Below are 10,875 nucleotides of genomic sequence, written 5' to 3'. Positions count from 1 at the left end.
GGCCTTGAAAGGGTTATTTAGATGCTGTGACGTGTATATACCTACAAAGATTAGAATTGTTTGGAAAATGGTTTTTCCTGTGTCACTCTATGCATGCGAAAGCTGGACTTTGAAGAAGCAAGATAGAAAGAGTATTGACGCTTTTTAACTTTGGTGCTGAAGAAGGCTTTTGAGGATACCATGGACAGCCAGGAAAACAAACCAATGGATCATAGAACAAATCAATCCAGAATTTTCAGTCAAGGCACAAATGACCAGGCTCAAACTATCATATTTTGGACACATTATGTGAAGACCCAGCTCCCTTGAGGAGTCCATAATGCTGGGAAAAGTTGAAGAAAAGGGAAGAGGACAACGTGCAAGGTGGATGGATTCAATCATGACAGCAATGAATGCACCACCGAGAGACCTTAAAGGCCAAGTTGAAGACAGATCATCTCTGAGAGAACCTGTCTATGTGGTCGCTATGGGTAGACACTAACTTGATGGCACTTACTCACTCACTCACTCAATCAAATAAAACCATCTTCACCAGCCATCCAAAACAGTAAAGATAGGGAGCCCACCAAATCTCTCTTTGAAGAGAATTCCAAAAGAAGGGTACCACAGCAGAAAAAGACCCCAGCCCCACAAACATCCATAGGAGATAGCACACACGAGGGCCCTTTCTTTCAGATCTTATAGGGCTGCTAGATTCATGTGGAGAAAACAACCAGAAGAGCATCAGTCTTGCTTGGATTTAATTTCAGTTTGCTAGCCCAACATCCAACCCTTCATTGCCTGCAAACACATCCACCATAACTCCATCTGGCAATGGAACAGATATATAAAGTTGAGTATCACCTGCATATTGATGCACCCAATGCCAACACTCCAGATAACTTCCTCCAGCAGTTTCATATAGATACTAACAGCATGGAACCCTACAGAATAGCATAAACCAATGGCCATGACAATATGCAGAACTCCTTCAACACTACCTTCTGGCCATCTCCACAGGGCGGTCCAGAAGGATATTACAGTCTCTGGTACTAAAAGTCATTGAAAGGTCCAGGAGAACCAACAGGGATACACTCACCCTGACTAGCTCTTGGCGTAAGTCATCCAGCAGAGTGACCAATGCAGTTTCAGTACCAAACCTGGATGGAAGCCATATTGAAAAGGGTCAGGATAGTTTGCTTCACCCAGGAACCCCTGGAGCTGGGTCACCACCACCTGCTAAAGCACCTTGGCAAATTGGAAACCAACCATTAGTTGTCATAATTTACAGGGTCAAGGCCACACACACACACACAGACCAGTGAAGCATTCAGAACTACCTTGACCCAGTTGGTCAGAACCCCCTGCTGCCTTTACAAGCCAGCCAGGGCAAAGGTAAAGCACATAGCTGGACATCTTCACATTCTCGAAGATTCTGTCCATATCCTCAAGCTGAAAAGAATCCCAAACAACAGGACAAGCAGATGCCCCTGGTATATTTATTTATTTATTTATTTATTTATTTATTTTTGATTTGTATATCACCCTTCCAAAATGACTCAGGGTGGTTTACAATTAAAACAAACCACTAAAACAATAAAGAGCTAAAAGAAATTAAAAACAATATAACAACAATTAACAATTTAAAAACATTTTAAAACAACAATTAAACAATTACAGTGATTAAAAGTACAGTATATCCGCCCAGAGACGTAAGTTTAGGGTGGTATAAAAATGTGTAAAATAATTTAAAAAAAAAAAAAATCCTCTAGAACTGTCAATGTGGAATCCAAGTCATGGTGGATATGAGCAATTTTATCCTCAAAGTGTTTTGCAAATTGGTCATAGCATGCCTCACTGGTATCCTCTAAGGAACTTTAGGGGCATAGATGTAACAAGCCCCAAATTGTCCCCTCCCCCCCAAGTTCTACTGGATTTCTCTCTTTGGACACAATGGTGGCAGAACAGTGATTTCTGTTTGCTGCCATCAAAGCCATGAAATATTTCCTATAATGTGAACTATTATAGTTCTTGTTATAGCTTGGTCATATTAGTTTTCAGGTTCCCTCCATTGTTTTTCTGTCTTCCCAGCCTCTTCATTGCCCACAGTTCCTCAGTAAACCACGTCGTTTCTTCAGGCTCTGCAGCTAGAAAGGGGGCATTTTGGCAGATGGTATCATTAGAAGTGTGCATAGATCTGGCAGCGGCAGTTCAGTTCAAATTTGAACCAAATTTGAACCAAACCACCCACTGGGTCAAACTGGGTCAACCCAGTTTGAGTGCTTTACTTGTAAATGGGGAATTTGGTAATGATTCCCCTTTACAAGCAAGGGGGGGTTTTTCCCTACCTTCAAAGGGGTTGAGGCTTGAGGGAGGCGGCAGTGGCAGGGGTGGGTGCGGCTCCATGGCAGCAGCAGCCACTCTCCTCCCCCCACCGGCACTGTGGACTGGTGCGTCTCTGGGAATCCCCCCACACCATGGACTGGTTCCGGCCTCTGGGAATCCCCCCCTTTGCTTGTAAAGCACTTACCTTAACAGATTCCCCTTTGCAAATAAAGCACTCAAACTGGTGAAACTAGGCCAAACTGGTTTGATCTGAATCTGGCCTTATTCATTTCGGACTTGGACCAGCCCCCTCTTTTATGGGTCCAGTCTGGTTTGCGCTCGAACTGGGCTCATTCAAATTTGCGCTCGAACTGGGCTCATTCAAATTAAATTTGGTTTGATTCGAAATAGTTCTGCACACCCCTAAGGATCATCTTCCTATTCCAGAGGGCCAATTAGGGCCTCAAGGTTCCTCTCCCCACTTAGCATGAATTTCCCCCAGAGTTAACAGGAATCCCCCTGAAGCCATAAGCTTCCAAGAGGGGTGTGGATCCTCTTAATTGGTTCCCCCTTGCAGAAGCCAGAGACTATCACTAGGCTAAAAACTTGTATTCTATCCTCACTTATTGTTGTTTGTGAGCCTTTGGTCAGAGACTTTTCTTTTTATATATTCTATATAAAGTATTTGGGATTACTTTAAGTGCTCAACAAATAAAAGCCGCAGTAAAGATGTTTTGAAAACTTGTAGAAATGCAGAAAGTGGCAGCTCAGCAGTTGCTGGTGTGTGTGAAAAATAATAATATGCTTTTTCTTGTGTGGGCCTCTAGTCATGTAAGGACTTGCGGATCATCTGCACTACAGCCCATGCACTACAATAAGGGAGCAGAAGTTATGGGAGCGGCCCTGAAGATGGGACTTAGCATGAATCCACCCCTAAGAGGCTTTACTAGGGTCTCTTATGAAATAAGAGGTTGTTACTAAGAACCAATGGTCCTTAAGGGTCAGCTAGAGTCTTTATGGAATGATCATTTCCCCCCCATATTGGGCACCATATTGGCATAAGAACTCCAATGTGAAAGCCAGTTCTCACAGTGCTGATCTTCATGCAGTGCTCCACTTTGCCAAATGCTGTTGGTGGGGTTTAAGAGAAACAGAAGCTCTTCTCAAGATCAATGAGAAGAGCTTCTTCCGGGTCTGCGGGGAGAGCGGGCTAAGCCTGCTCTCCCCACAGAGAATCAAAAGGCAACCCTGGGCGGCCATATCGGCTGCTCACACAGCTGCCGGCTCCGTCACAGAGCTGGCGGGGGCTGTGGGGATTGGGAGCTGTGCAGCCCCTGGAAGTTCCAGGATGCCCCGCGCAAGTGCGCAGGGCATCCTGGAGAGCCCCCCAAGCCCAGGAGGCTGTTTGCAGCCTCCTGGCCGGGGGTCTACTCATGTGTCATCACGCACCGCAGCAACATATGAGCAACCAAATGAGATTTAACGGAGCACTCGCTAAGTTCCCTTAGCCCGCTTTCCAGTGATCGTGAGCCTCATAGAGTCCTGTCATATCCCAGTGTCATCTTGGAAGGTGCACACAAAGCATGAGGAAGTGTAGTCCTTCCCAACGCTTTCATCATAGATATATGTGAGGAAAGCACTGGGAAGGACCTCACCACCCAGCATTCCATATTCACTCACCAAGATGGAACTGGGGCTCAACAGGGTCCTGTTTCTTTTAAAGGAGCCCTACTGATGCTGGGCAAAGCATAGCACTGTGGGGTGGGAATGGTTGTCTCCATGCTGCACTGAGTCCGCAATTAGTCAAGGAACAGCACTTAGGGTCAATAGAGCCACCACTGACTCCCAGGCCTTGCAATGAAGTGCACTGTTATATGGAACAAAGACTTAGCCAAAAGACCAAATGGGGTAAGCTTAAGTGATCTTCAGCCTTTTACTCAGAAGAGGCTGAGGCTCCTAAATATATGGAACTGCAGCTGGAAATAGCTGTCGTGCGGTAGAAGCCAACTAGGCAGGTGGAGAGATTTGTTAAAGATGCTTCCCTATCCAATTTCAAAGCCAGAGGCCTTATAAACCTGAGTTGCTCTCAACTTGGTCACTCCCTGATGATGTCAGTGTTGGCACGCACATGCTGATTTATTTCAGGCCCAAGTGTGCTATACTTCTCATTTTGGACTTGCTAATTAAGCTGAAAAGGTGGTGGTCTTCTGAGAGATGTTCTGCATTCATTTCCCCTGATGGGCTGGGCATCAATCTGCCCTGATTTCTAACTAACTTCAAGACCCAATTCAAGGTGCTGCCTTTAATGCTCTTAAAGGGCTACATTCTACATGTCATGGGAACATTTTAATGTATATGTACCTCCTCATACCTTCAGGGCAGCAAAAGAAACATCCTGCATATTCCAACTTTTACAACTGTGGGATCTGCAGAAGCATATAAGCAGGGCTTTTTCAGCTGTGGCACCAATATTTTGAGAATTCCTACCAAGGAAGTGTGGTTTGTCCCCTTTCTTCTGTGCTTTCTATCAGCAGCTAAAGCTATTTTTTCCTAAAAGATATTTACTGACTAATGAATTTGTCTCCTATCGGGGTGATTGGCTGACAATGGTCCTCTCCTGCTGCTTTTACTCTGTAATGTTTCATATGTGTTGTTCTAAGTAAGGTTGTTAATCTAGTTTGTCACTTTGGGCACTGTAATCTTTGGGCTGGAAAAGTGACAAAATAAACCGACATAGATGTGGGCATGATTGCCGTCACATACTGTTTGTCATATTGTATTTGACTATCCTTTTTGCCTTCCTGTGTACATAGCTTTTCTTCATATTCTCAAAATGGCAACTGAGCAGTGTGAAATGTGCTCACATATTTAACAAGATTGTCTTTTAATTGATCTTTGCAATGAATTTCAATCTTTATCTCTCCAAACCACCAAGCCATCAGGAATTGATTCTCTCCCCCCACCAAAAGAAAATCTCACTGTAAGCCATCTAATTGTTAGTGAAGGTTGCATGAGGGGAAATACACTGCAAGATTTTGTCTATTATGAACCCCTTACCCAGACAGTCAAACTGTATATCATAAAAACAAAACGGGGTATCTTTGTAACTAAAAAAAATACATAAAATTTTTTGCTATGCTAGTCACGGGATGAATACTTTTCAGTTTACTGATTGTTATGTCTCCATATTATCTAATCTTTAAATCAAACACCGATTATTTTCTCTATATTCACTTCTTTGCTATTTTATTTGAGGAGACCCATGGCATATTTTTTTTTTAAAAAAATTTTTGCATCTGTCAGCCTACCGAAAGAAAGACAGACAGAAAGAACTCTGCAGTGGGCAAACTATATCAATTAAAAATTACGGAGGGAAAAAGTAGTCTTTCATGTGCAATGCATGTCCCTGAGCAAGATTAGCATTGCTGTGAGCATGTTGGACTAGTCAGTTCATTGCCTGAGGAGAGTTTGGAGGCAAAATTCATCGGCACAGCTAGCGCACTTGAAAGACTCCAGCACAGGGCTGTGTTCCTGGCCTAGCAACAACAAAACACCTGCTTGAAGTTGAGAGAGAATAGCAAGCTGGCTAGAGTTCAAAAGAACGGAATGGTAATCACACATTGCTTAACAAAAAAGTGAATTACTGTGTTCCTTTGTCAAGAGGTAGCTGATTTACATAGTATCTTCTTGGCAATGCCCAATGGGTTAGAACTTTCTAGATGCACACAGTCAAACATTAAAACAAACAAAAGGGGGGAAACACTTGACGCCTGTGTAATTCAAACACATTTGACTGCATAAGGTTTGTGTTAACAGCTTCCTAGTGGCTGATATAGACAAGGAAAGACAAAAACCTCCCGCTAATCTCTTTCCTCTCGGCACTTCACGAACCTGGCCCCAAAACCTCCCATATGATAGATTTCTGTTTAACTCAGATTTTCTTAATGTACTTGACAATGAATGGCTGTATATTAAACCAGGTTTTTTTTACCACATGAAAGTGAGAAGTTTTAGATTCAGGCCATTAGTGATGCTATTGGCTATATCAGTTTTTTTGAAGTTTATTGGCAAAAAAGAAAATCCCTGTAACAATTGACAGCTCCAGACCACTGAATGTAAGCTACCATAATTTTATACAGGATGCCTTTTATTCTATAATTGAATTGTATGTGCATGCTTTGGGATTATTTTTAGATTAGTTTTCATACAGAATGTTGTCTGGGGTGTGGGGAGGCAGATCTGCCATTGCTATCTTTATGCTGTTAATAAAGTAGAGAGGCAAAAGAGAATGAAAGCGGACAATGCAATAAAACAAGAATGACAGTAATATTTATGGAATTTATCTAGGATATATTAATATTATTAATATTATTTATTATGATCAGCAGCAGTATATATGTGACCATGAATGCCCAAAATCTGGTGAAAGCAATATCCTGATATGAATGTTGACAATCCCCAGTGAAATTTCTCTGGAGTGTGTACTCACTTGTCGGACATTTACTGGTGAATACCAACCATCATCCTGACCCAACTACAAGAGAAATGTATGTGTGAGCAACCTTATACGTATTTATCATTTGCTGGATCAAGAACCATGGGCATAAATCAAGTGCACATAATGTGTATTTGTGGATGCTGTGCATCCACACTGACACTGCATTACTTTAAGTGGGATTCACATGCCAATTTTCATTCTTGAACGACAAGTCGCATATACTGTTTAAAAGCATGAGTGAAGTCTGTTTCAATTTATTACATTTATATGCTTCCTTTTCATCTATCATGGAACTCAAAGTGGCATCCATGGGGCTCTCAGGCAGTTACTCATCTGGGCCTGACCAAACTTAGATCTGTTGACAATAATCAACTATGTATGCTGCTCATTGTTAGGGGTGTGCACAGAACCGCTCCGGGCGGTTTGGTTCAAATTTGAACTGAATTTGAACTGAACTACTGGTAAATGGGCCAGTTCATTAGAACTGGCTAATGGTTGGGTGCATGTAGACGTAGTTTGATCCAGTTTGACCCAGTTCAGCATGTTTGCAAAGGGAAATCCATAAAGGATTCCCCTTTACAAGCAAAGGGGAAACCCTATGGGGTTGAAAAGGGCAGGCAGGAGGTAACCTTATGTGCCATGGTGGCTCCTCGGTAGCAGCGAGCCAGTGGTGGCTCCCTTAGGCCAAGTGGTGGCTCCATTAGGCCAAGCTCCCTTAGGTTTTCCCCATCAGCACAGGCTGGCAGGGGCCCAGTTCAGTCCTCCACTCGAACACAGAGGCCATTAGAGTGAGCTCTGTGCAAGCACAAAGGCTATTGCAAATTTGCGTGATGATGCAAATGGCCTCCACGCGTGCATGGAAGTCACTGTAATGGCCTCTGCGCTTGCACAGACACCCGAACTGGGCCACCAGCAGCCTGCACTGATAGGGGGGAGTGCCTATGGGAGTTGCCATCGGCCCACCACCATCGAGGAGCTGCCACTGCTGCCACAGCATGTAAAATGACATCCTGCCCACTGCCTGCTCCCCACCCACCCTTTTCAACCCCCCAGGGGTTGTTTGCTTGTAAAGGGGAAGCATGCCAAACCAGTCAAATCAGGCCGAACCAGGCACTGTTTGGTTTGAACTCAGACTGGGCCCCCTTTGGGAGGGGGGCTTGTCCGGTTTGAGCTTGAGTCAGTCAAACTGGGCTGGTTTGAATCAAACCCAGTTCAATTTGAACCAGTTCTGCACATCCCCATTCATTGTACATATAGCACACACAGCACGATCCAGCTAGCAGCATGATCCAGCCACAACTGAGGCCAGTTTAGAGAATTCTTTAATGGCCCATGCAATTAGAAAGGTGAAGCACCAAATGTGCACCTGTCATGATGTCTCCCACAGATTTCCTAATGCCCTCCTGGCACATGCCATTATCAGGTGGTGAATGCTGTTCATCCAAATGACTGCTATATATGCTCTCCAAATATGTGTTTAAACAAGTATTTGGAGCACATGTAGAATGGTCATTTGGATGAACAGCACCCGTCACATGATAAAAAGATCTGCTGGGAGGGCAACAGGGTGCCCATGGAAAACACCGAGATGGACTCACTCTCGGCTTATCCCCTTCCTAATCACTGGGACCGGCAAGTTATCATCCAATCCAGCTCTTTTAAGGCCTGTTTACTTTAATGGGAAAGTAATCAAGTAGTGAGTACAGCCACATCTCAGTCACTAAAATCAAACAGGACTCAAAACTGCTTATGTTTAGCTGGATCCTGCCCTCAAATAAATAATAATGAAGACAACAACCACATTACAGAGGCATTTTTAAAACTATGATAAATCCCTTGCAGAAGGCTTTCTTACTAAAAATCATGCACTGTACTTTAGGGAGAAAGGGGGGAAGACAATCAAGGATGAGAATATGCAGTGGTGCCAGACACGTTAGGGTGGGATATATATATTCTTAGTTGAGACATATACAATTGAGCCAGTTCAAATGATACTTTGTATGCTGGTTCATCTCCACAGGATGATGTATATGTTCTATGAGTGCACAGGTCCTTTCCCGTTCTCAACACACCTAGGGTGGCATTCATAAATCACATGGGGGGATTGTCCAAACTGAGCATCTATACACTGTCAAAATGCTAGTATTTGGGCCTCATGTAGAGAAGCAGTTTCAACAAACTGCCCCACCCAAATGATTAACGAATGGCCTCGCTGCTAGGGATGTACACAAAATGGATTTCTCATTCTGATTTGAGGTCAAAACACAAATGGCTGAAATGGTTTGTCAAAACAACTGGTCAAACTGGTTGTTTCGATGGAACAAACTCAAAATATTTCAAGAGTTTTGGGCAACGTGAATAATTTATTGTTTATTTATTTATTTATTTATTGTTAAATGTATACCCCAGCTTTCATTAAGAAAATCCCAAGGTGGCTCACAATAAAATTTAAAAACAAGAGTATAAAAAAGACACATTAAAACATTGAGCTAAAAATATAAAAAGAAATTTGATTTTTAAAGAATTAAAAATTAAAACACAAGCATAAAAACAGTACAAAACACAAGAAGCAACAGCATAGACAATTATATAAAAGCCTGGGTAAAAAGCCAAGATTTGACATGCTTTCTAAAAACTGTGATGGAGACTGCGGAGCGGATACCCACTAGGAGAGCATTCCAGAGTCTGGGGGCAACAACAGAGAAGGCCCTGTCCCGAGTGCATGACAACCTAGCCTCCCTTATTGTCGGCACCCGGAGCAGAGCCCCCTCAGATAACCTCATCAAGTGGGCAGCAACGCTTGGGAGCAGGCGGTCCCTCAAGTATCCCGGGCCCAAACCGTTAAGGGCTTTAAAGGTCAAAACCAGCACCTTGCATTGGACCCGGAAACAAACTGGCAATCAGTGCAGCTCTTTCAGAATGGGTGTGATGCGCTCCCACCGGGCAGCTCCATATAAAACTCTAGCTGCTGCATTTTGCACTAGGTGTAGTTTCCAGATATTCTTCAAGGGCAGCCCCACGTAGAGCATGTTACAGTAATCCAGTGTCATCTGCATATTGCTGACAACTCAGTCCAAGTCCCTGGATGACCTCTCCCAGCGGTTTCATATAGATGTTAAACACCATGGGGGACAAGACCGAACCCTGCGGGACCCCACAGGCCAATGGCCACGGAGCTGAGCAGTAGTCCTCCAGCACCACCTTCTGGACCCTCCCCCAAGAAAGGACTGGGAAACAATGGGGAAATAATGAGAAACAATGGGAAAACTCAAAACACCCCATTGTTTCCCATGGGTAGCTCCTACGGCACCAAAGTGGGTTGTGTGGTAGGGCATGATAGGTACTACCTACCACCCAACCCACAAAAGAAATGGGCAAGCAGGTGATATACAACATCATGATTCTCATCTGATTATTGCCGGTGATTTTAATGCCCAGTTGGGGAAGAATGATGAGGCAGTTTTTGCAAAATATCATTCCGACCCAGCAATGCTACCCACCCCTTCTCTCCTATTTATAAGGCAGTCAAAGGATACTGTAATTAACTTCTCAGGTCTGAATTTATTATCAACTCTCCATAAATTGGATTTACACTTGCTTAATGGTGTGACGCAACTGGACTGTCCGGCAGAGTATACGCACTGGACGGGTCCAAATCCTTCATTAATTGAGAATGTTGCTGTAACAAGAAATTTAGCGCCATGGGTGAGGTACTTTCAAGTGATACCCCGCCCAGAAAGTGACCATTTTCCATTACTGCTGAACATAACATTAAGAGGGAGGATTTCTTCGGACTGTGAATGGGCTTTAGGTATACCAAAGGGAAATGCCCCACAAAGGGTGAAATGGACAGTTGGGCAGGCTGCACGCCTCACTGATTTACTTAACTCCTCAAAAGCCCAGTACTTACGGGATGTTATTATTCAACGGACATCTGTGCCCGATAGTAACTGCTTGCTAGTTCATTATGATAGTCTCTTAAGCTTAATACATCCAATGCTCATTAACACTATTCCAAAAACTGGACGGAAAGCTTTTTCTTGTCCCAGGTTTGATAGAGATTGCCAATAGGC

This window comes from Hemicordylus capensis, chromosome 4 (genome assembly GCF_027244095.1).
Source record: "Hemicordylus capensis ecotype Gifberg chromosome 4, rHemCap1.1.pri, whole genome shotgun sequence".
In the NCBI taxonomy this organism is placed as follows: Eukaryota; Metazoa; Chordata; class Lepidosauria; order Squamata; family Cordylidae; genus Hemicordylus; species Hemicordylus capensis.
Note: the sequence above shows the minus strand (reverse complement) of the source record.